Genomic DNA, 25,267 nt, shown 5'->3' with positions numbered 1-25,267 from the left:
TCAAGCTGTTATATTTTCCATATTGCACTTTGCTTAGTGATTTGCTTGTGCCCTATAATCAATCAGAATGACTCATATGTTGTATTGAGTATAGACTTGACTATGGCAAAACTGTTACTCTGAGAAGTTCAGTCCTTTTCCAAAAGTATATTTTCAGGCTTCTGCAAGTTATTTAGTGAACCAAACAGAAGTGACTACCTGACTTACAGAATCTCCTCAGCGAGCGTTCAAAGCCAGCCTAAGGTCTACATATCACATCCACCCCATGTAAAAAAGTTCACATGAGGGCTGGAAGTTCAAGGGCTCAAGCTTTATGCTAGGCTTCTACACAGGGAATTCATCTCTCCTTCCAACTCAAAAGAAAACTTGTGTTAGCACTTCCAGTAGCCTGTTTAATGACATTTCTCCATATGAGTTAATTTTTAATAATGTTTGTCTAAGGAGAGATGTGTTAAGCACTATATCATGTGAATTACGTTTTCCCCATCCTGCAAAATCACCACCAGGCTTTTTGAGAATATAAGAATATCATTTACGTAAGCTTTTGTCCATTCATATAATCTGATAACGGAAGTCTTAACTAACATTTTGATATATAAATAAAGGGCCAAATTGACCTCATTCTTTTAACCAAAACAAAAAAATACATGTTCCCTTTCTTGCTGTAATTATTTTTAGACCAAAATAATTTAATAACTCTACGGATAAAAAGACTTTTTCAAATAAGAATGTTTTTGATAGATACCTTTTTTCCTTTTTCCTTTTTTTTCTTATAGACATCTCAAAAAGTTTTGGCTTTTAGTAATTCCTAGGACTGCAAATCACTTCCAAAACTCAGCCAAATAATTTAGCGTTTACATACCACAATGTCTTAGCAAATATTACAGCTTTGTTGCACTGAAAAAAAATGGGAAGCTGGAAAACCCACAGGGTTGAAAACCGCTGGATCCCAGACTGAGGAAAATAATATTCCCATTAGCATTTTCAGGGACCATAATGGGGAGAATTTCATGTCGTAGAAGTATCTCTCTGGTGACCATAAAATGAAGTAGGGCATATATTTGTAAGATTTTATATGCATTTCCTCAGATAGTGCTTTTCAGCTGAAAAAATGGAACAAAAAAGAAGTCTGAGTTCACTGTCTACACTGTGACATACAAAATAATTGAACCATACCTCACAATTAAGCGATGAGCCCCAGGTTTCCCATGTAACAGGAATAAGTCCATGCAGGTATCAGAGTGCTCAGGCATAAGTCCCTCTTTTCATAGCTCTACACCTTTTCACATTCCATGTCCAATACTGATTTATTCCCATTGTTCAACTATTTTTTTCAGTGCTATTTGTTTATTTTTAATTATCCATGACAGCCAAAATGAAGGTGGCTCTATGCTATCATTTTGATACAGAGAAGTTCAGTCTTGAAATGAGTCCTCTGATTGTCCCCACTTACCTCATTTTGGCACATTTCTCTTTTGTGCTTTTGATTCATGTTAAATAGGTTTTTCTCAGAAGAACTTCAACCAAAAGCTCTGATCTGGGTATATATCCAGAGGGCTTAAAATCCTAAAGGGAGCATGAGGATCTGAACCAAGGATCAATCTGTAGAGCGCTTTATACCACATACATACTGGGGATGTTTTGATCCATGAGGACAGATTAAATTTAATCTGAAGTAATAGTGGAACTTTATACAGTGGAGATGTAGGAGCCTGAGTACCAACTGCTCTGACCTACTGATCCTCTTCTGTTGTGTTATGAAACATCCTCATGTAGACATAGTCAAAGAAAGCAGTGTTTGAAACAGTGGGTTTTCAGTTTTGTTGTAAAACCATCACCTGCCATTCTCTTTTTAATTCTTCTTTCTGCCTCAACCTGATGGGATATTGTATTACGTTCCAGAGCCACACTTAATAGCTGAAAATAGGGTATGCCACAGCAGATCAAAATGGGAAATATTGTCGCAGAACAATAGTATTCTATGCTTTCAGCTCTGCAGGCAAAGAACAGATACTAGCTGTCACTATGAAATAAAATTAAATGACATATAAAATGCTAACCTGTCTTCCTAGTGGGAGTGCTCATTGGTAACAGGTAATTGCTAGTACTCCTGCTCTGGAAGGTCATTCAGGATTGAAACACAGATGCTCCCATCTTGTCCTTGGTGTAAGTACAGTTACAGCATGAAGAAAAGGCAGCCTTGTTTAATGGGAGCCTGCTGGGGCTGAAGACCCACTAAAGGAAATTCAGGATAATATGTTTCTGAGTGTTCTGCTACTATGAAAAGAAGATTAAAGGATAAGTGGCTTATCCTGTTACATTGACTAGAGCCTACAAAACAAAGTGGCAGAATTTTTTTCTGTGGCAGTTTTGATATGCTTTTTATGAGTAGAGTGTGGCTTCCATTTGAGAATTATAGTATTAAAGAATAGACGGGAAAATGTATTTTCCCTGTAGGGAGGAATGTATTCCAGTGCAAGAAGTGGGAGAAATGTAGAAATCAGTATTCTAACTAACTCACTCTGTGACTTCAGGTAAGTCATACTTTCCAGAATTTTCAAACAAAAGAGCCTGAAATTAGGTAGTTGCAGTATTGAAGCTTGACTAACTAAATGAGAGAAATGAGGAAGGGTCAGAGCTCTGATCATACACAGAACATTCCTTCAGCTCTGGGGAATCCATGCCACTGAGGAGAACTTGTTGCATTCAGAAAAAAAATGTGGGTTTACTCTGTGTCTGCTGAGGGAGGCCTTTTGAAAATCCTATTATAAAAATGCAGCAAGTTTCCTATGTAAGAGATGTGAAAAAATGCTAGCTTCCTAAATCACGTAAGGAAAACTCTAATCCAGTTCTGTCCCCTAAAATTAGTAGGGCTTTTATCAACCGGAGAGTTGAGGCACACCTATTACCCCAAATCAGTGATTATTTACTACGTAAGTAAGGGGCAGCATGCACAACTGACCTGTGAATGATATTGCTAAAAAGCAATTTTTGATGTGCAACATCAGACTTCCTCTCACTAAGATACAGGCATTTGATTTCTGCTTCTGTCTGCCTAGTTCTGCTCTGCTGGAATCCACTTATAAATCCCTCAATGTTTTCCTTTGGGGCCAGGGTAGATGCTTTCTGCTAAAACCCATACGTGGACTCTCGAGGTCTCTTTCTTTGAGAGCCAAACTTGTTTTTATTCTCCTCCCAAAGATCTGAGAATACTCTTCCTGTCTCCCTTTCTGTCACCAGGAATATAAGCATAGATCTAATTCTTAAAAGGCACATGAACTCTCTTCTTTTCCCCTTTGTTATGGATAAACTCGATGCTAAGTATAGTCTGGTGAGAATAGACCTAAAGCTTCAAGCAAAACTCATATGGAAGCTACAGTTTTGTGTCTCTGTGGACAGCAGTGCTCTGACAAAATGGAAAGCAGCCTTTCCAGACTGTGTTCGTGTAATACAGTGAACTAGAACATTCTTTCTACCTGGAGTTTTTGACCCATTTTTTCCTTGCTGTTCTGATGAGTCCTTAAGTCATCTTAAATTTCTGACTGGGCCAATGTGCTGCAGGCTAATCAGAAGTCTAATCTCTAGGTTAAGGACAGCATATAATTAAATGCTCATGCAATGTCAAAATACTGACAGTTACAAAATGCTCCAGCCAGTAGCTTGTTGGAGAGCAAGCAATGAGCAAAATTACTTCAATATGTAGAAGAAATTTAGATGCCCTGAGGGAATGCTAATTCAGAGAGGTAGTAATAGGGATTACTACTTGATTTATAATGTGGCTTGAAAGGAATCAACAAACCAGACCTGCCGCCTGTGTGTGCACTTAGCCAATAGTCACAGTTCAGAAAGGACGACATTAACTCTCTATCTTGCCTTAATGCTACCTTCTCCCCCTCTGACCTCTTCAGCTCAAAGTCTAGTTGGTTTTTTTTTGTCTCTAATCAAACAACTTCTCTGTGAATTCATCTGTCCCTCCTGTTTTTACCTTGTAACTTATTTTGCTTCACCTGAAAACTTACTTAATAATTTGGAGCTGTTGCCCTGGGTGCTACCATCTCCTGTCTGGTAACACTGTACCTCACTTCAGTCTGTCTTCTTCCTTTTCTGTTCTGTAGAAACAGCACACATTAAGGATTGGAAAAGTTCCTCTGTAGACAAATCTCCTGTCCTCCTTGCCACCCTGAAATCTTTTGCTTGGATGTATCATTCATACATAAGTTTTTCTCTAGTTTCCATTCACTCCTTGGCATCTTTCAGGCCCACTTAACCTCCAGTTTGGAAAAGGAAATAGCGTTTCAGCATGTCAGCCTGGAAATACTGCTGATCCCTCGTTTAATTTCAGCTATCTGAAATTTCATGCTCCATGCTCAGCTTTCTGCTTTTTTTTTTTTTTTTTTTTTTTTTTTTTTTTTTTTTTTTTTTTTTTTTTTTTTTTTGCTTTGCAATGTTTCTTCTGCCACATTTTATGGAAAAAAGTCAGAAGACAGAAGGATAACCTGTGAGTCATTTGTGCAATGATGACTTGCAAATTTCCTTCTTTCCTTCCTAAGTTTTTTTCATCCCATCAATCTTTCAGTTTCTTCTTTAAAAGGTGGAGAATTCATTTATAAAGTACATTGAATGCCACAGCTCTTATTGCAAAGCATTTTAAAAATATTATCTATACTTAGAGCAGGATTTCTCAACTTTCATCTGCAGGGCATATCTAAAGGATTTTTTCTTTTTGTCAGAAAACATAATCTTATCATGGAGATTTTAGAGCCCTATTCATGACAGCTCAGACAGGGAGATTATATACCCTTTGAGCTTTGGTTCTCTTAATTAGAAACCAAGTGGAACTTTTTTGCTTGAGTGATTCTGCTTTCTGTTCACCCACTCACAAACACCTTGTTTATACTACATTGGACCACGGAGATACTGTAATCTGATGATTTAGGATAGTGAAAAATATTAGATTTGTTATTAGGGACCTGGGATGTTTTATTGTGTAAGTGAGTGGATGAGTGGAGACGTATAATTTAGTATAGCTCTGGATACCCTTCTACTGAAATGACTAAGTATTCTGGAAGTCATCTTAAGTTTCTGACTCGGCTACACAGTTGCCTGGCTGTGTGTATTTGTCAGTGACTGTCTAGGTGGAGAACAGAAACTCACAAAAGAGAAATGGGAGAGAATATGATATAGTTTTATTTTAATATATTTGCTCATAGTTTTTATTTGGTTATATCTTTTGTTTTGAATTATTTTGATCTGCCCATGAATTAGTTAGTGCCATACATTCTAATAAGTAGAATTTGTGTCGCTGTTCAACAGTCATCATTTGACTACAAGGCTTAACATTTTCAGTTTTTCCTCTTTGACATTTTTAGGGTAAATATATTCTTGCAATGGCTTGGGTTATTATGTAGTCAAAGCAGCTGTCAGGTAGAGCTACCCAGGCAGCTCATCCATGGCCCACAACCCAGCTCTGTGACTGTGTCACGTTCTGATTTCAACCATTTCTGTTGTTGCAGATATATGCACTACCTCTACCATATGTGATCTGCAAAAGCCTTTTCTGTTCCTTTTAGAGTTTCTCACATAGTCTGCCTAATGCGTTTCACTTCTGACCTGTGTAATAGCTTTGCTATTTGAATCACAAGCCTTACTTGAAGAGATGTTGTCACTGCTGTCGACTCCTGCCAAACCTGATAATAGTTCACAGTCATAAAGAGTGCATCCCAAGCCACACTTTCCTAGCAGAGCAATTCCCATCATGAATGTGGATTTGAGGCCATCTCTAAAACGCTGAGTTTGTTAATAAATGGAGACTAAGATCAGACCATCCTAGTCTCTTTCCCTTTCAGAAAACTATCTCTTTTGGTCTTGTGGTATTTAAGCAGAACAACAAATAGAAATACTTTCTGTCCTGATTAGTGTTTTTAAACATTGAGAAGGATTTATAATCTTATTCTAGTTTCTGGCGTATAACGGTTTCATGCTACACAAGTTCTGAGTCTTCTTAAGGAATGCAGGAACAGATCTATGAATCCACAAATAATTGAAAACTGTAATTAAAAAAAGTCAAGAAATTAATATAGTTATTAAAATAACAGGATTATTTGCAGATAATCTCAGAATTTAATATGTGAAGGAACCTGGGTTCAATAAGGTAAAAAATTGAAAGATCTTAAAAACATGGACTGGGAGTTGAACACTGTTGGATGATTGATCGACTGACATTTTATCATTCTTCAAGAGAATACTGGAGCTTTCACAGCTCATAGAGCATAAATCTGAAAGGCTGCATGAGTCTAATATTTCTTTAAGAAAGCAAGCTATGAATAATAAAGGACACATTCAACCTCCTATTTTGATTCATTTCTGAAATGTAATATATTTTATTAAATTCCATAATACATGTTGCTGTTGGAGTGAGTTACTTTTTTATTTTATTATTTTTTAGCAGGCTAGGAGTATTAGTCAGTATCATAAAAATGAAATGTGTAACTTCTAACTAAAGAAGCTTAGCATGTTTATGTAGCTAGCAACACGTGTTTGCATGGAAAAAGTTGCTGAAAGCTGACCCCATACTGAGAGAATTGCTAATCTCCAAACAGAGTCCTAAACAACTTAAAATAAACATTTTACTGCACGCATTTTTAAGGTCATCTCACACTTTCTGAGACAGTATTTCAATCCACATTGGCAATGTGAATGGGCTTCTGCCTCCAAAATGTTGTGTTTTTTTTTTCCCCACGAAATCTTCTTATTCCCTACACCATGCCACATTTACCCCATTTAGTATTTTCTCAAATGGAATGTGTCAACTCCAGCCTTGCTTTTTAAGTTTATTTGATGATTTTTTAACTGATTGTTCAACAAAGACATCTTGTCAGTTGTCATTTATTTTTTAGTACAGTGTCAAAAGGATTCCCTCATTTAGAATTTCTATATTACCATAATCAAGTTATAACTATGTCATTATAATATACACTTAAGTGGGTTATATGGGTGTATATACAGGCATACACTTTCAGAAGTAGTCAGTTACATCTCATATCTCTTTTGTGTCAGAGCTACTTGTATGATCTGCAGCCCCATAAGATTGTTAGAAAATATGCCCATTATGATAGAAAATATGCCCATTATTGCTGCAATAGCCAACTTGGGAATATCTCTCCATTTCAGTCACTTGGGTGCAGACAAATAAACAGAGCAAGATGAGGGCCGGATTTGATACAGGTAGGTGCCCCTCAAGCAGGAAACAAACTCCAGTGAGACATTTCCTACAGAGAGAAGTGAATTGAAACCCAAGTGTCAGCAAGCCAGCAGCAGTGAGAAACCTCTAGCTTAGAAACAAAACAAAGCATTTGTTTGTTAACTTCGGTGATATGATTATCCCAAAGTCATGCTGATGTGCAAGTCATCATTATGTCTTTGGGAAAAATGTGTTTCACTTCATCTGCAAGGATAATATGATTATTGTGAAAGTTTATTCTAGCCTCACAGTACTGAGTGGAATCCTGGGCTTGATTGAAATTGGTGACACAACTACTGAGTTCAACACAGCCATGGCTTCTTCATCTGAATGTACTGTCTTTATATACATAACTATTCTAAAACCAATAATGATGCCTTATATTTCAAGGGTGGGATAGCTTAATTTATCATCTTTAAATATTTGAACAGTTTCAGATGAAAGGTACTTTGTACACGTGAAATATTATTCTTAATATTTAAGTGCACATTTTAAAAACATGTCTCGTTTCCTTTTGTATTTGCCTAAATGAATGTGATGATAAAGTTTCCTTACAGCTGTAGTGAGCCTTCACTTATCACATCTTCCCATAGCATTCTGCTGCAGAAATTGGCTGTTCATGTCTTGGACAGGTATACTCTTGGCTGAGTAGAAAACTAGCTGTATGGCCAGGCCAAAAGAGTTGTGGTGAATGAAGTTAAAATCCAGTTGGTGGCTGGCCACAAGTGGTATTTCCCAGGGCCCTGTATTGGACCAGTTCAGTTTAATATCTTTAGCAATGATTTGGATGAGGGGATTGAATGCACCCTCAGGAATTTTGCAAGTGATGCCAAGTTGGCTGGGAGTGTTGATCTGCTGGAGAATAGGAAAGCTCTGCAGCGGGATCTGGATAGGCTTGATCAATGGGCTGAGGCCACTTGTATGAAATTCAACAAGGCAAAGTGTCAGGTCCTGCACTTAGGTCACAACAACCCCCTGCAATGCTCCAGGTTTGAGGAACAGTTGCTGGGACACTGCCCAGCAGAAAAGGACCTGGGGATGCTGATTGATGGCCACTGAACGTTAGCCAACTTGCGCCCAGGTGGCCAAGAAGGCCAACAGCGTCCTGGCTTGTGTCAGAAATAGAGCAGCCAGCAGGGCCAGGGCAGTGATTGTTCCCCTGTGCTTGGCACAGGTGAGGCTGCACTTTGAACACTATGTTCAGTTTTGGGCCCCTCACTGTAAAAAAGACATTGAAGTCCTGGAATGTGTCTAAAGAAGGGCAATGGAGCTGGTGAAGGGTCTAGAGAACAGGTCTTAAGAGAAGCAGCTGAGGGAACTGGGGTTGTTTAGCCTGAGAAAAGGAGGCTCAGGATGAACCTTACCACTCCCTACAATTACATGCAAGAAGCTTATAGTAAGGTGGCTGTTGGTCTCTTCTCCCAAGTAACAAGCAATAGGATGAGAAGAAATAACCTCAAGATGCACCAGGGAAGGTTTAGATTGGATATTAGGATAAATCTCTTCACTGAAACAGTTGTCAAGCATCGGAACAGGCTGCCCAGGGAAGTGGTTGAGTCACCAACCCTGAGGGTATTCAAAAGATGTGTGTAGATGTGGCACTTAAAAACATGGTTTAGTGGTACATTTGGCAGAGCTAGGTTAACAGTTGGACTCAATGATCTTGAAGGTCTTTTTCAGCCTAAGTGATTTCATGATTCCCCTCCACTTGTTTTCATATTTTTGTGAACGGCATCTTTTTTTGAAGAAACTGTGTGGTGTGTTGGGAAGTGTCTTGTGAAGTTATGAATCCGGGTGAAACCTCTGGATGTTACTGTACTATAATTGGCAAAACTGTGTTTTAACAAATGTTTATTTGGTCCCATACTAACAAGGCTAATACTCGTGTTACATTTTTGACACAATATTTCTATGAAAAAAGATAGAAAATGTTTTTAGCTCTACAGCATAAATAAAGAAATTGAGTCAGAAAAATAAAAACCTGACTGGTAAAGGGGTAGTACTTGGAGATGGAGCTGCATTATCAAATCATGTTCCTGCTTCCAGGTTTATGCTGATTTCCCTGGTCAGGCTGCAATAGGAGCTGTACCACTAGGGTTTTCCTTATAAGTGGGAAGCACTCAGTTGATAATAATACTCTACTGGCTTGATGGTCTGCATCTGGATATTAAGCTAATTAAATTTGCCTGTCCAGCATTCAGGTTACAGTGGGTCTGGAGTCTGCTCCATGCCTTATTGCCTCTCTTAATGTTAGCACATTAAGACTGTCTTTAGATTTCTCACACTTCAATTGTATTCAAAGAGAGCTGTTTATATGAAGCCCCAAAATGGATTTGTTTTCCAGTGCTTCTCCTTTGTTGCATATTAGCATTTAATTAGCAAAAAGATTCTATTACCCCAGCACTGAAGATGAGAGTAGCTAAGGGACCTGCAAAATATAAAATTAGATGCACAGTCAACCTTTAATCTGGTCATAATGCTGTTACCTAAATAAATATTATAGCTCCTATGATAAGCTATGATTTGATTGATTTTGAAATGTTTATACCCAGGGTGTCTGGCACAACTTGTTTTTGTGAGAACGCTAAAGTCAGAATGTCTGAACTAAAGAGACAGCTACTCCTAACAAGCTTTATTTGGGGTTTTCTTCAGTTCAGAAGTGGTTGGTCTGTAATGTCCTCTCTTTAGAATGGGAACTGAGCTGGAATCCAAGTTGAACTTAAACCAAGAAAAACAATTCTCTAAGCATACTTTAGTCACATAAATGTTCTCATGGCTCTGGGGGCCATCTTTCAGCAGAATCTGTTTTTGAAGGAATAGCAGGCTTTTCCCCTATGGTACTGGAAATCATCGGTACATAGCTAAAAGGCACATGCAACACAGAAATGTATAGGAAAACATATTCTTTTGTTCAGTTTTTGTTTTGGGGTTAGAGGTGTGAAGCCAAAGATCAGATGAAAGTTTTCACAATCGGATACATAAGGAATGACAAATGAAAGGGCTCCTGGTATGCCTGTCCTTCTGTGGCTTCAAGGAGAGCTTTGCTATTTATTACAACTATTACCACAACAGTTAAAAAGGCTTTTGGTAACATGCCCTCTGCAAAATGTCTCAACTATGTTTTCCACTTAGTTTTTGTTGCTAAGTTCTGTTTCTATACGACATCTTTGTGTTTTGTTTTGTGTTATGATGTCTCAGCAGCAATATTTCATCATGGACAGTTATTTTGATACTCATATTTATATTGCAGTAGGCATTTCACACAACCCTCTATTTTAAATTTGGGCCTGCTATTAAAAATCAAGAACACATAGGAAGGTTGCTGGGATGTTATGTGATAAGGCAAGTATCTGAAATATCCTGAGAGCATATAGAATGTTTGGTCCAGCTTAGAAAAGAGTGAAAATTGAAATATTAACTAAAATTTCTATTATACTTGCTCATACAGCTTCCAATTTAGAAACTATCTTCGTTATTCTGGTTTGAACTTGGAAGCTAAAATAGTTTGAAAATCACACAAGTGATTTGTAGTTTAAGAACAGAGTATCTCTTGTGCAGATTAGGTTTTGTGCCAGTTTCAAGAGCAGTTAGTAAATGAAAGAGGATTTCTTTGGTTTGTATTAATATTTATTATAACAATTTATACAAACATTAACAAAAAAATTATTTTCTGAAAAACTTATGTTTTACTTCAGAAAACTTTTACCAGTCTACATTTTTTCTTGGATGAAAAAACAAAGTATTTAATTTCAAGTCTGTTTAATCTGAAACAAAGGATTTAATTGTGTTGAACTGAATAGAATCATCTTCCCTTTCAGTTTACTTGCTGTTAATTTCCTGAGCTGGTTCAGTGAGTGCCTCACAAGAGAGGTAGTTGAGGTACCTGCTGCTTCCCTCCTCCTGTAGAGACTAGCCATGGTCTGCAACATACAGCCTGTTCTTGGGTTGTACACTGAGTGTCCATCATGGGAGGTGCAGTCCTTAGAGCATGGCCTGTCATGTGTGGCTGACAGGAAACACCAGAACACTTATAAGAAGCAATATGACAGATGGTTGCAAGAGTTCACACTGAACTTGAAGAAAGAGTTTTCAATAGGTGGTGTAAAACAAATAGTTTTACAATTCCAAACGTTTTTCAACATCTTCTAATCCATTTGAAACAATTGCTGGCAATATTTAATTATTAAAGCCTTATCCTTCAGCATGTTTTATGTACTAATGTGCCCTGAGAGGCGGTTCTTGGTTGTCATTTTGGGTGGAGAAGTGTGAAAAAATAAATGCAGAAGAACCACATTTACTGGTATGAAATCTTGTAACACAGCCTGGAACACCTATTAGAAGACTATAAATATAATTCAGGTTTCTTTGACCACCATGCCTTGGCAGGTAGGCTGCTTCTGAAGCACACAATTGCTGTTAGTGTATTGATTTTTGTGGTTAGTTCAATGACTAGCTATTCTTGGGACTTTTCTCTTTCCTCGGATATTTGCCAACGTTATTTTTATTGTGTATTAATTAAGTTTTCCCATTTATTCAGCTCTGTTTCTGGAACAGATCTAAAGCTCTTCCACCAGGCAACAAAAAGAAAGCTGATTCCCTGAAAATAGATTTTTCCGCCACATTTTAAAAGTTATTATTTCTTGCCCAAAGTTAAGACTGCTGACCAAATACCAGAAATGCATTCAAGATTTACTTAGGGGAGAAACCACTAGATATTCAAGTAGGAAAACACTTAGCATGGCTTGCCATACATTTGCCTGCTGTGTGCATTAACAACTATGAAAAGCTCACTGTTCATGATCTGAGTAACTCCATGTTTTCCATCTGTCATGCCATAGCGCCACTGGTATTAGTCATAGAAGATGTCCTGTGGTCCTCTTTAAAAAGGCCAAACTCACCTGCTGCAAGGACAGATGGGATTAGTAGGTCGCCTTATTTGGACACAGGGAGACAGATTTACAGAGAATATTTGACAGCTTCCAGCTGATCCCAACACCAGCCAGTTCAGGTACAACTATGCATAGCCTTCATGGTAAAACAGCAGTGGAGACAAATAGAATGGTTCCTTTTCTACAGTATATGAACAGCTTAAATGCTTTCTGCCTACTGTAATATTCTTTGGTTATATATTTGTCAAATTTCCTTATCTTCAGTCTTGTATGCTTTTCACTGCTGTATTTCAGTGTGTGCTGCCTGGGTTAGCCATCCTGATTCCTGCTAGAACAAAGTCTGTTCTGTGCATTTGCCTTTTTTATTCTTTTTTCCTGGTTTAGTGCAGTGTCAGCAGTGATTCTGTGCATATCATTTTAAATTTCCAGTTCTTCTGTTCCATGAGCTGTTGTTGAACAGTTTGCACCATCATGGTGACCTGATTTCACCCTCAGGGGACTAAACTTATTTGCAAAACTAGAATTTGGGGACTGTATTCCTTTCCAAATAGGTAATTTGGAAAACAAGAACTTTTTTTGCTCCCTAAGTATTTAGGAAAAAGGGGAACCAAGTGAGAAACTCCATAATCCACAGTCAAAAAGAAATTCTTTTGGTTCTTGTATATGTTTATGCAAAGATCAGATTTAATTTGGGTGTTTGGAATGAGATCATCCTTCAGTGTAGTTTAGAAACAATGTCTTCTTCGATGTTACAGCTCTCCAAATGTTCAGGTTGAGCAGAAACACATGTAAGTGGACCCCAGCTTTTCACCTTTCAGTCACTCTAACTGAGCAAAAGAAGTTGAGTTACTAGGCCTCGTTCTGAGTGAGGCAATTTAAATGCCTGCTAAAATAAATGAAGTAGACAGCAAGGTGGAGATATTCAAAGCAAAGAGATTTGGAGTCCCAGAGTAGGTGGCTTTCAAAGCCCTATCCTAACAGTTGTCAAAACCAACCAAATAAAACCAAAGAACAAAACAACAGAGGGAAAGGAAAATAGTTGTGGAACCTGGGAAGACCTCATCCTTCAGGCTTCACCTTTATATTCCCATCTTTCTTAACAGATATTTTTTTCCCATTCAGATCAGTGCTGCAGGAGGACAGTTGATGTTGGAGGTGAAGCAGGATCCAGCGAGTCTCCTTCTGTCCCTTCCTCCTTTGGGGCCTCTTCTGGCTCATTCTCTCCCCCCTTGCTGTGTTTCCTAGCTGAGACCTGAGCTGTTGCATCGCAGGAGCTCCCTCACTTTTCTATTACTAATTTGTATGCGGAGTCCTAATTACAATTTACCAAAATGTTTTTCCATTTTCTATCTATCATGTTCTAAGTCTATAAAAGAGTGGGTGAGAAGACTTGTCAGTAAGTTACACCTCTTCCATTTCTTAAGCTATATTTTTAGTTGACTGACTCAGATGGACTTTTGCTGTCAGAACTTCATAAAAGCCTTACCCAGTTTTTGTATCTCTTTCCATGATCACTCATTTTGAATTCAGGATTTGAGTTCATGAGGGGATGTATCTGTGTCCTCAGCTTACTGATTAATTTCAACTTACGTGTTGTTTCAGTCTCCTAAAGACTGAGGGTAGATTTCATGAAGCTGTGACTATGACATATTGCAACTTCACCAGTTGCTTCTTCCCTCAGTTTCAGTAGTAAGAATTTACAGTATGTGGCCTGATTGCTTCTGATATGTAACCTGAAATTTAGCTCTAATTATATTGCATATACTGATAAGTCTGTTGTCCCTACAGTGACAGTAAACTTCATCGGTCAGATAATTTTATTTAGGGAGCTAAAAAGTTGAATATGTGATAAGATATGGACAAGAGATCAGTTGCAGCTTTTGTTTGATTGCTTTCATCATTTCTCCATGTCTAGCACTTTCTACAATGCTTCTGGGCTTTCATTTTTAGCATTATGTGGCGTTCTTCAATAATGCTCCATGTTACTGACAAATATCTGAAAATTATTTTAAGTAATTATATTAAAAATGCTTGCCTGCTTTCATATACCCACAGCCACCCATGCGTTCTTACACCCACCTGCATACAGCAAACACACCTGTGAAAGCATGCACAGGATTCTTTTTGTGGGAGATTAAAGTGCTAGAAAGTCTTCCTTATCTTTATATGCCAATCATTCTGCATAATGATGTGCAGTCTTTTTCCAAGATGTATTCTGAAGAGCTACTTCAGGTTGAAAGCCCACCTCTGAACACCCTGAAGGTGGGGAAATTCTCAGTTTCTGATCTGAAACTTTGCAGCTAATATAGTCTTCAACACAAAGACTCAGGGTGGGGCTCTCGTGTGAGGGATTGCTGCTTCCCAGTGTATGTCAGTCTTAATTTAAGGCACTTCCATTATGGTCAGAGTGCCTTAAATGTAAACATCCCTAACAGGAAACATTTCATTCCTCATTGATCTTTTCTGGCAGCTTGCTTCCTCCCTCCAGTGAAGAAGTGCACCTTTGGTTTGCTTGCCATATACCTGACTATTTCAAAAACAGTATCAACATTACTGAAGCCTTATGGAGCCTATCCACCAAGGGGAGTTAAGGCCTGATTGTTTCATGTCTCCTCAGCCCTTGTCACAAAGAGGAACAAAATGCTGATAGAGTGATTGCAAGGACAGACCTGATCCCAGCTGTCCTAAGAGATGGTAAAAAGAACTTTGTAATATCACCGCACTGGCTTTGTTTCTTTGATCTAGTCTTTTCACAGTCTCTCACAGAAGCCAGTGAAATTTCCCTTTTTTCTCTTGTTCTGACTTTGGTACCAAAGCTGTAGTAAATTTCTGCCTAAATCTATATTCTCTCTCCTGTGTATACTTTTTTTTTTTTTTGTATTCTTATGTGTTAAGAGCTGCCTATTACTAGAGCCTTTGTGGTCATCTTCACAAGTTTTCTACAAATACATCACTAGCTTTGGTGTCCACTAGAATATAAAAGTGCAAGTACACTTGCCATCCTCCATTGCACAGTATGTAAAATAGGAAAAGAACTGAAGATCAGGGTGAAGAAATTTCTGTCTTAATTTCTGTGGTTCTTGGAATCACAGAAGGTCACTGGGGTGACCTTTGAAGGGGTGTGTTCCTTGCAAAACTTGACTCATTTCTAAGTTGAGATGAGTACAGGAGGTTTTGCTGATTTGGCCAACACAGGTTGCTCCTTTAAGAGCAAATTGCCTCTGAGAATGAGCTCACAGGTTCCATCCAGGCTGTGGCAGGTGAAACCCATGCAGTTGAGGATCAGAGGGCTGCCCAGGTGCTCTCCATTGACATTAGATGTGTGAAAGAGCCAGCCCTCCCTAGGGCAGTGTGGGATGTAATGGTGGACCTTTTTCTCTATGTAGAAATGAGTGGGGTTTTTTCTCTTAAGACAGACATCTGGTAAGCAGCAACTCCCAGCTCTCCCTGACCCCTCTACTGAAGCATTCATGTGACTACAGCATTTGACTATTAATCTCTGAGCTAGGGTGTTTACTGTAGCCTGTATTCTTCCTATTGGGACTGCTGATGCTTTGACTGTTAGCAGCCTTTGGTTGTTGTCTGTGTGTTTCTGGTGTATATTTAGTTAATGGAAAGCTTACATTTTTCCTCTGTTATGTTCCATTTACAGGTATTCCTTTGTACAGGCTGCACAGTGAATGTTAAAAGCACAGCCATTTGTGTATGCAATGAATGGTGGAGGACAGGATACCATACATACTAATAAAAACACTGCCTGATTTGCTGCTGTCTAGTGGCTCTCACAGCCTTTGTTGAGTAATGTTTAGTATACTTGGTTGGAAGAACTGTGACTGTCCAAAGGTAGTGCTAATAGGTACACCTGACCCCAAAATTATACTAGGAACTGCAGGGTGATATATGTAGTATAGACATTTTTAATTAAACTGTGTTCAAAAGCTGTGTAGCTCATTAAGATGATGGGATGCAAGTTGTCCACTTGCCAGTCAATCTGAAAGGGTTTCCATCTAACAAAGTGGACCTATTTGAAAAATATGGTTTGTTGAAATTCAGCACCTTTGAATAATTACACACTAAAAGCATCTGTCCTGTGAAGCAACACCACAATGGATGGAGTTGTGCCTGGCAGTCTGAAGCTTCCTGAGTAATAAAGAGACTGTGAGACAAGTACAGTTTGTGCATTAGGACTCCTTGAGGGCAAAAGGCAAAGGGGGTGATAACACAGCAGCCTGAAGGTTCAGGACCACCCTTATGCGTATGTTCACTGATCTAAAGTCTGTTCACCCTGTGAACTTTGTGATTTCTCATTGACATCAGGGACTTTGCGCAGACATGAACGGGCCATTCATGGTCATGACTACTGAATGTTGTAGCTGTGCTTCTTGCTAAGTCATTTATATGAGTATTGTAGATTTATGGTAATGCAGAAGGGGTTTCTGTAGTAGATACATTTTAATTGTGGTATGTAAGTGTGGGTTTAACTCATTACTAGTTATTTTCAGCTTGCTAATTGGGCTTTATGCAAAATAGTATTAAAGCTGATTTACAAAGAAGTCTAAGGAATCGAACAGTATCATTTCTGAATTCGGTTAAGCCATTAGTAATTAAAAACACACTGTTCTGTCTTGCTTTTCCAGGGTCAAGGTTATTCATAGGCCCATGTTAACAATGGTATTCACAGTTCTGACCAATTTGATATATTTTATCTTAATGACGCAACTCCAAGGAAGAGTAATACTGTCTAATATTATAATTTCAAGAGGAAGGGGCACTGAAAAAATGTTGTTACCAATAACTTGGAAGAAAAATAAAAGAGCAAAATGCCTGTTGTGCAATGGTAACAACTTTTGCTGTCAGTGTTTCATGTGAAGGATATTCTCAGGTTTGCATTATCATACTGCTCATTTTAGAGACAGTAGAGAAAATGATCAGAGTTGCACAAAGAGGCTCTGGTGTAGTAGAGAAATGTGTCTTTGATGTCCTTGATTTCTGACTGGCACTATTACTGCTTGGACCTTCCTTTTTCTGCAATAAAAATACCAGCCCATTTTTAAGGCTTTGGTCTGAAAATGCCACTGGGACAGTTTCAGGCTATCGGGAACATCTGAAAGATGTCAGCCCACTCAGCATAAGCTAGCTAGAGCCATTACAGCTGTGCAAAGAATGAAATATGGAACAAAACAGGAGTAGCATGTATTGAACTTTTCTTGGATCTGTTGTCCTCCTACCTGTGTCAAGTAGGGATGAGGTGGTTTTTTTTGTGGTTTGGTGTTTGTTTTTTTTTTTCCCTATTAAAAAAAAAATACCATCAGTATTTTTCAAATCCTGAAGGAAATTATTTGGAACACTTAAGGAAGCTGTTTCAGTCTGGTAACTTTGCAGTATTTCCACCAGCATACAACTTCATTGTGTAATATTGGTGGATCAGACTTCCTGTATTTACAATGAAATCAGACCCTTGCATGAATTATAATTCATGACTGTAAGGAAGGGAGTTCTTCTGCTTTCCATGGTGTTGGAGAATTGCTGTTATCTCCCAGAAGGGCCCAGAAGTGGCTGTGTAGGTACACAACAGCTGGGGAGTGTAGCAGAGATTAGAACAGTGGTGTTAGTGTCACAGTATGTTCCAAAATTGAAGAAGCACTGAATGTGTGTGGGGTGGGGGAATTGGGATGACGGAGGTATGGAGAGGTTGAATATTGCAGAGCTTGTGCTTTGTTTGAGGATAACAGACAAATGAAAGCAAAACTGTGGTTCAAGGGTAATTTGTCAGCCTCACTGAAGAGGTACAGCTGCCATTTCGTGCCTCTGACTATGCATTTCTGCCACATCACTTGGGCCAGCACTTACTGTTTTGGCAGCTCTACGGTGAGTCAGATCAGGGTGATAGCTGAACTTGTAGGAGAGCCATGACTGGTTTTCAGCAGAGGTGATCCCTGCTAGGGTGAACAGGTAGGATCTGGGGATGTGGGGCTGCAGATGAGGAGCTAAATGGGCAGGACTACCTCTTTGGATACCAGCATGTGCTTAGGTATTGGCATTAAGCTTCATGAATAGTAGCTTGAAAGCTATAGCATTCAACCTGTCTCTGACCATGAATTGCAGTTCTTGTTAAGGTTTTGGATGATAACCACTCTAACTTTAGAAAATGCATTCCTTTTTCTGAATCACTCTTTTGACTTGATACATAGTCACATATTATCTCTTCGTGTTTTTACAAACTCTTTTCACCAAATTCAGGTGGCAGAGGCTTCAGAAATGGGTGAATAATGCGGGTTTTGTTGTTTTGTTGGGTTTTTTTAATCTCTTCCCTACTTGGGAGGTGTTGTGATGCTAATGATTCAAGGATACTCAGAAACCCTTGGACCTAAAGCAGTGTAGGAAGATGAGAGTGCCCTTAGAAAATGCAAGGAACCTCACTAATGCACCTTCTGCTAATTTGCCCACAGGAAAGCAATGGTTTCCCTGTGACTTTTAAAAAAATGTAATAGTAGAATACTGCAGTAAGGTCTTTTATTACTTAAGACTTCATTGCTTTTAAAAATACACCTAAGGACATTTACTATTACATTATGAAATATGATCGTAAATAACTAACGCTATAAATGACATTGGAAAATAAATTATCAAAGTACTTTGTGTGACGCATTGTGCTTGCCTTTGTGTTGGTGTTATTCATTTACTTAGTACCTGAGAAAATTCAGGAATTTTCCACCTGTTTCATAATGAAAGTCTGAGAAATGACAGTTTTGTGTACAGAGACTGAAGGCTATAGTTTAGTCACAAAAATACCGCCACTGACTTCTGTGACGTTGTACTTGGGCGTCAAACTGAATCCTGAAAAAATATGAACATGAGCAAAAATATGAAGAATGGAGTTCTGTGTGTGTTTCATAATGACGAGGTAAATAATATCTGACATGAAAACTTCAACAAGCAATATCAAAACTTCTTTAATTTTAAAATATTGTATTATATGTATTGTAGGCTTGATTTTCATTTTTCTTGGATGAAATATATTGTAATGACAAGCTGAAATATTCTATTCTGAAAATAAGTATTTTGACATCCTTTTTTATTCTTTCAACCATCGAGGTGTTATGGTTTGGGGTTTTTTGTTTGTTTTTAATCCAATCATTTGCAGAGTATTTTGCCACAAGCTGGTTTTACCTCCAACTTGTGTCATCTCTGTTTTACCCCTCATTCTCATTTCATTCAAACCAGAGTTGTATTTTTCATGCATGGTACACAGCTTACATGAAGATGTACCTTACTCTTTCCCTTATACCTAAATAATACATACTTTTCATTTCTTGGAGGAAATATGAACAGAATGAGAGGACATCTGAAAATAAGTGAATTGGATGCTAGTTTTCCCTTGTTTGTGCGTTCCTCAAGAACGCAGTTCTCATTTCAATAATATGTTGCAATTGGAAGATTAAAAGAAAATTTAGTGTCTTGAAAAAAGAGAGCATATAATATCATTTTTGTAGGCTAGAAATCAAATTTTGTCATAATATCAAATTCCCTTTCAAGAAGGATGGGAATTTGAAATAGCAGCAGAAACTTGCAAGCAGAATAGCTGTTCAGTGGTATGCAACCACATAGAAGCTGATGTTGTCAGACACATTTTTGCTGAAAATGGAGAATTTTTTGAATTGAAAACTCGATCATTTCAAAACAAAGCAACAATTCAAAGATACTTAATGTAAGTGTAGTTTAGAAACCTGGTAGTGGCAGGATATTAGGTTTGGTTCTGCTTAGTGGATTTTATTTTTTTTTTTGCCTATCTTTTCTTTTTAGAAACATTTATGTCAGGTATTCAGATAACTGGGAACTTGCTAGCACCACCTATTGGATGAGAAATCCTTCTTAAATCAAAATCATTGCTGTTAATGTCTGTTAAAAAAAAAAAAGAAAAAAAGGCGTTTATTCATTTGAAGCTGAAATATATCTAAGCAGCTTTCAACAGGCCATTTCATTGAGTCTGTGTTTTAAATAAATGCAGTAATTTAACAATTAGTTACCAGAACTGAGAAATACTAGGGTTTCATTGCTGCAATGTGAAGGCTTTCTTATGCTGGGAGTGTACCTAAAGCTGCTGATTTGTTTAGAAAATCCTCAGGCTGAGCACACTAATACTATAGCTGTCACTTTGTGGGGACATGAGGAAGTACTTGGAGCTTGGTGCGTCCATTATGTTTGCCAAAAATTGCTTGTTGTTAAACTGTACTCATCTTCTCATAAAGAAAAGGTATTCAGAGAAAAAGGACAAAATCACAAACCAGCCTGCTGGCCTGATCTGATTTCTTTGAAAAACCTTTATGCTGAGCTAAAGCTTTAGCTTTTCAGTAACTCTATTTAAAATAGCGCTTTGCTTTTCACTTCTTTTTTTAAATAGATTATTTATCCTTCCATATACACGAACACAGCTGATATGAAAGGCGTAAAAAGCAGTTATTTCTTTCCAGTCCTACTCTCTTGTTTCTTCCCTATTAACGTTATCTCCTTGGTAACACAGCCCATGAATTGTGTCTATGATATGCCAGTTACTGCAGTTTGTTTAGTGTCTTGCTACTTATATGTATTTTAATTTCGTCTGTGGGGTCCCACCCTAAATGGTGAACTACTGAATTTATTTTCTTTCTCTGCCATCTTTCATGAGTATACTTTCTGCCTTCATTGATTTCATGTTTTAACATGACCCTTGCCTCAGAAATGAATGACATTGAACTTAATTGAACCAGAATTTCTGAAAAGATTTTTCTTTTAATCCTATTTTAGTACCTAAAAAAATGTTCAGGTGCATCTTTTCAGTGTATGAATACCTCATCCAAATGTATGTTTATGCATAAGACTTCTTTTTTCCCTGTACTATTCTTTTGAAAGAGGCTACTGACTTTTGTTTTGAATATTTGATGATGTGTATTCAGAATCCATCTGAGCCTGAAGTGTTACCACTGTTAATACCAATTATAGCTAATGAGGTTTTCTCTTTTTCAGCAGGCTGATGTTTTTATGTAATTTTTGGAGAACTATGGAGGTCTGCTTTATTTCTGCAATGTATACATTCTATATAGGGTCCTGACAACTAACTAAAAACTAGTCAGTCATTTGGAGTGGGATAATATTAAACTCTGAAATGCTGCACTGACTTTTATACAGGCTATTTGAACTTGTTGCGGCTCCAAAGAGAGAGCCCCTTTAACTTCCTGGCCAGAATAAAATTAAACTGCATCCTGAAGATCTTTCTGTTTCATCTATTAAAAAGTTATTACATAGCTTCCCAAAGAAATACAAGGACATAGAAATTGCATACAGGCACTAAAACCCCCTCCATTTGGAACCAGCTCTGTTCTATGAAATACTTTGGTTTCATTGGTTCAGAATTTTCTAGTAATAAAGAACACTATATTGGTTAGTTGAAAATCAGCTTGGGTCTGCTAAATATCTTAGTAGCTCCCTTCCTTTTATAGTAATGAACATAGGCAGAGAGGCAAAGCTACTTTATTCCTGGTTCTGTGAAGCAGGAACTCTGGCTCCTGTGGCAGACACCTCCTTCCGTGTGCCCTGTTCAGCTGTGCAAAGCAGAGATCTTGAAATGGCTTTGGATACCTCTGCAGTACAGTCTCAATGAGCTCACAAAATTACTGCTCACTAGCAGCAGTGCTGTCTTTAATATATGTTTTATAATAAAAAAAGGAGATAATAATGGAAGAAATCTTTATTAAATACATAAACGTTAATATTCACAAAATGAAACTCTAGCCAGTGAAGACTTCAGAAATGCAAAGTGTTAAAAATATATGGTAGTGAGCTGGAGATGTTGCAGAGGACAGTTTCTATAATTTAATGTGGAGATAATCCTGGTGAGATAAGTGAGTATTGGCTGTGTTAGGGGAAAGAAATCTTGGCATGAATAACCTGCTAATAGGGCTTGTATGTCTCTGGTGCTAAAGGCAGCTAACAACCTGCAACTCTGCATGTGTGGCTGTGCCTCTGCATGGGTATGTACACAAATGTGTGCATCCAGCTGACAGCTAAGGCATTGCAAATACAAGTGAATAGTCAAACTCCTTTTTTTTTGTTATCAGGATTTGGTTATTTTGAGCTACTCTGGTTTTTTGTTTGTTTTTCATTGTTTTTTTTTTTTTTTCACCTGACTTACTCATTGGTGGTAAAGCTGGTATTTGTATGTGAAGCATCAAAAAAATGTCAATAGTTTCTGGGCAAATAGGTGAAGAAATCACTCCAACTCCAATGCTAAAAGGTTGGGAGTAGTGTTGCAAGTCTCAGCTGTCTGCGAGGTTAGGTACTCATCCATGTAGAAATAAATATATTGTAATTAAGGGTACAGTTTTGACAAGTTAAAGGCCTATGCATTTATTTGCTTTGTCATTGTCAATATTCTCTATGCCAGGTTGTGATAAAATTCTTTATTCCAGTAACTCATATGATTAACTCTATGGACATTTCATTAAGAAATCCTTATTTCCCTAGTGAAATAGGGTTTAGTAAAATAGACGGTTGCTTTGATTTAGTAAAACACTTGCTCAAAATATGGGCGTTTCAGTATGCAAATATAATATTGCATTATCTTTATCCCTTGTGACTGGTGTGGTGGTCTAAGTGCATGGATGGTACAGAAAATGGAAAAAGCAGGATTGCCAAAGAGAAGAAATAATGTTTAGGCTTTTTTAATCGTTGTTCTGCCACACAGCTTAGAGAAGATTAATAAACCAGTCTGAGGGACAGGTATTTAAGTAAGCTAACATCCCGTGGATCTGCGTTTCTAAATAGCTAGGGAGCCCAACTTTTTTGCTACAGCAAAGCTGGGAAAGGCATGTCAGATTCTTTTCTTCTCATAAAATGTTGCATAAACTCTGTTCATGCAACTTGATGACTTGGAATTTACAAGAGCTGGAGTCTTTAATGTTTTGAGTAAGGTGCCCTAAATCTGTGCCAATACTTCTCAGGAATGACTTGTGAATGGCATGGTTCTCTCGTAAATAGGAAAGGAATGGGAGTGGCAAGAACCATGTTAGCTGGGGGAAAAAACAGTTGATAATGTAATGTAGTGAAGTTGATTTTGGATTGTATTTGCAAATTTTCTGAACTTGCTTATTTCTTCTTGGTTGACATGTCTAAATTCTTAATGTCAGTTGCCCATGATGAGGAAGAAGAGAAGGTGAAATTATCCTAGCTGTCAGCACAGAGCTCTGCTATTGACAAGGAGCATTTACCAGACGTATTTAAAGGTTGTTTGCTTTATCAGCCACACTGCCTGTGTTAAAAAAGAGACGATAATCTTTCACACAAGCTAAAACTGACAAACATAAAGCCTTTGACGGAAACAGACACTCTTATTAGGTTACACATTCATAGCAGGATTTTCTTATTATGATATCACCTATTTCAAGAGCATAAAGACTGCCCAGACGGCAGGCTTAGATTACAGGCTTTACTCCACTCTCCCTGCCAGGGCAGGAAGGTGGTGTGCAGAACACAGCCTGAGGAGCTGGGGTTTGGCTAAGGAGGAGTGCTGATGTAATGTACTACTTTAGTACACCTTCTGGGTATGAGAGAAATCTGACCTCGCATCTCTGTAGGAGCCCTTATCATGGTCTCTCTCTCTCTCTCTCTTTTTTTTTTTCCCCTCTTTTTTTAATATCTCCTAAGAAATAATTGTCCTCAAATTTCAGGAGACCCTTTTGGTACAAAACAATTTTGCTATTTATTATTATTTGCAAGGCAAGTTATGAATCTGGTCTTCTGCCTTCATGTATGCAAAAGACTTGCACTATACTGAGCTATGATACTTTCAGAAGTCACCAGACTTGGTCTGTTTTATGCTGGGCTTAATTTCAAACCTCAGTGCAACCACTAAAGTTGAACTCAGGTATTATTGTTGAGATCCTGAATTAGACCTCTCAAAATTTTGACGAAATCCAATAGGAAATGACCCACGGACTTCAGTATCATGACTCAGGCAAACAGCATTATATCTATATATGAAGTATTTAACCTGCAAGCACATTTGAATTTGGCAAGCTGTGTGTAATTGTGTATGTGCTATCCATGTAGATTTTGCATATGTGTTTTTTTTTTATTTTACTCTGGAGGTGTTCAGATGAGTGAAAAAGACTTATCAAGGAGCCTGAGAGGATGAGCTTACAGGGATACCATAAGATTATAGTTTGTGTGAGTGGCAAGTGAAAGGGCTCATCCAGGTGTCAGGGAGGATTTAAAGAGCATTAATGGGAATGAAGGAATTGGGGCAGACAATCTGCAGCCCAGGCAACAAGGGCAAGACATTTTGCTGCCTTCCAGCTTCAGAAACTATTCTAAAGGTAGTGCTTTTAAAACCAGGGATTTAATCCAGGCAATATAGTTACTGGCTTTCATCAGGAATCCCATCAGTATGAATGTGCAAACATGTTTTCTTGGCAGAAATTGCAGTGATGCTAGGTAAGAAAATACCTAATAAAGGGTGACAATAGGAGCTTCACAGGAACCTGCATACAAGACTGCATAGAAGGGCTAATTTGGGTAAAGTCCAAAGTTGCATTTAAAAAAGAATTTTTTTCAAAAAATATCAAAATATTTTCTTTTTTTTTTTTTTTTTTTTAGTTTTCAGATATTTCTAGCCATGTGCAGTAAAGCAGTCCTAACTCCTGTTCAATTCTCTGTTTAGAGGAATTCCCTTATTACACAGCTGTGGTTGAATAGAATAAATTACCCAAGTTCACATCCTTAGTGGACTGAAATAATTCCTTTTTGTAAATGTTTTCAATACAACCAGACAGTACCTTTTGGCTTACAAATATCCTCAGATTAACATCAGGACATTTCAAATAAATGCTCAAAATGTTTGGAAATTGTCATGAATAGTTTAAGGTAGGCAAAGCCAGAAGGATGTTGGCCTGTGTATTGCAGGGAATGCAGGCAGGCCATCAGTTCTCTTGGGCAGAATAAGAAGCTATATAAGAACTTCCAAATTTTTCACTAGGCATACCAAAATAAAATATTACGCTGTTCACGTCTGCATTGACTACTGCTGTGTCAATGACAACCTTCTTGTTAGCTTCGAGTTAATACCAAATGAATGTGTGTCTTCCATTTGGATATCCTGAGTTGC

The 25,267-nt window shown here is 37.9% G+C and overlaps 1 protein-coding gene across 1 annotated transcript in view; it reads left to right on the top strand.

Annotated features, from left to right (window-relative positions):
• Window positions 1–25,267, top strand: part of CACNA1C (calcium voltage-gated channel subunit alpha1 C) — a 484,424-nt gene that overhangs the window by 157,413 nt on the left and 301,744 nt on the right. The window lies entirely within an intron of this gene.

Source organism: Neopsephotus bourkii, unplaced genomic scaffold (assembly GCF_033783945.1).
Source record: "Neopsephotus bourkii isolate Nb327-2 ecotype Australia unplaced genomic scaffold, CSIRO-AGI_Nbou_v1 NB_1183, whole genome shotgun sequence".
Lineage (NCBI taxonomy): Eukaryota > Metazoa > Chordata > Aves > Psittaciformes > Psittacidae > Neopsephotus > Neopsephotus bourkii.
The sequence above is the reverse complement of the archived record's forward strand: the minus strand, read 5'-3'. Positions and strand labels throughout refer to the sequence as shown.